Source organism: Capra hircus (genome assembly GCF_001704415.2).
Source record: "Capra hircus breed San Clemente chromosome X unlocalized genomic scaffold, ASM170441v1, whole genome shotgun sequence".
NCBI classification, from domain to species: Eukaryota; Metazoa; Chordata; class Mammalia; order Artiodactyla; family Bovidae; genus Capra; species Capra hircus.
The window spans coordinates 57,294,644-57,296,535 of record NW_017189516.1 but is presented as its reverse complement, the minus strand read 5'-3'; positions in this window follow the sequence as shown (position 1 = coordinate 57,296,535).

Here is a 1,892-nt window from a genome sequence, read left to right as displayed (position 1 = left end):
AGGCAAGAATACTGGAGTGGGTTGCCATGCCCTCCTCCAGGGGATCTCCCCTGCCCAGGGATGGAACCCATGTCTCCTGCATATCCTGCATTGGCAAGCAGATTCTTTACCACTCACGCCACCTGGGAAGCCCAATAAAATCCTTCAGTTCAGTTCAGTCACTCAGTCGTGTCCAACTGTTTGCGACCCCATGAACTGCAGCACACCAGGCCTCCCTGTCCAATCCTTAGTCTTGGAAAAAGCTCTGAAGAGGAAGAGGAAGGCCTCAAGCTCCAGAGACCTACCAAAATTAAATAGAAATCTTGTTGGTGCCTAGAAGTTAGCCAAGATACAGGTACACCTTTAGGTTTCTAGGGTGAGACTTCACCTGGCTCAAAACATTTTGTAAGAAGCATGGCCTCACACCTGAAATCCTATACTCTTGCGTGCTTAGTTGCTCAGTTGTGTCCAAGACTTGGCAGCCCCATGGACTGTAGCCTGCCAGGCTCCTCAGTCTACAGTCTTAGGTGCTCCTTTATAAGGAGCAGGGCTTCATCAGATGGTGTAAATAATTCATAATCTGATAGAGCTGGGCTTCTCAGTCTGGACACTGTTGACATTTGGGCCAGGCAGTTCTTTGCTTTTGGTGGAGGTTAGGCTGACTGGGCACTATAGGATGCTGAACAGCATTCCTGACTCCACCCATTAGATGCTGGGTAGCACCTCCCCCCAGGATGGGTGGGGAAGGTGCAGAATCACCCCTGGCTAGGAATCCCTGCAATAGAAGTAATATTTTTTCACATATATGAAGCATAAAGATTGCCAAGGGAAGCCAAATAGACTATATTAGATATTGTCTTAAAGAGAACCGCTTTCATCATCATTGAAAAAACAGTGCTAACTATCAGACCTAAAATAGTAAATGAAAACTACTGTTGCTTTAAAATATTCCCTCAAGGAAGTGACACATTTGTATCAGTTACGCCCTTTCATCCATGAAGATGACTGTGATCATCGCAGGTGTGGTGAAAGACATTATTCAGAAGCCCAACCCGTGGTTTGCTGGTGAGAACAGTCATTGGCTCAGGGCTCCAGCTGCCAGGCAGAGTCTGGGAGCTGCCGCGTCTTTCTCAACCACTCCTGAAAATCCCTACGTTGTTGGAACTTGAGTATTGTAATTATGAGCAAGATTTCCCAGAGCCAAAAATGAAGTTGCTTGACCAGATCAGCAGGATATAGAATAGACCCTAGGGGCTGGTAAACTTGACTTTTTGTAGTTTCTAAGTACTCAAGTGTAGTAGAGAAGGGTTTTGGAGATGATCCTCAACATGTCAGAGGCCCTGTTTCTATCCACAGCCACTGTAGAGAACCCAAGTTCAAGAGTATTGAAGAAATACTGTTTCTGAGCCTGGGTTGTGGGGTGTGTGAAAGTCAAAAAGAATGAAGTTCTATATGTGTGTGCATTGTGGTCACTATGTACATGCACACACGTATGCATGTGTCATGGAAATCAGTCTCTAAAAATGCCGAAAGGAATGAAAGTGATGGAGTTGGTTTGAATTGTTCAGCACAGATTGGGGCTGAGACATTGATCAGAGAAAAATGATCTCTGATACCAAAAAAGAGCCATCTGGCATGGCTGGAGGCTCAAGCAGAGAAAAGTGGGGGGGGGGGCCAGGAACAGATGAGGAGGCTTGAACCCCAACACAGAGCAGAGAGTCTGGCAGCTGGAGTTGATGAATCCAGACGGCTGACAATGACATCATGTGTCAAGTTACACCCAAGTGAGCAGCGCAATGTTCCATGCAAGTTCAGGCCAACATCACCTTGGAATTCCAGAAGGAATGGAAACACTGCTCAGCCCTGTCTTGTGTCCTCCATGGAAAGAGTAGGAGGAAGACGTGCAGGCCCTT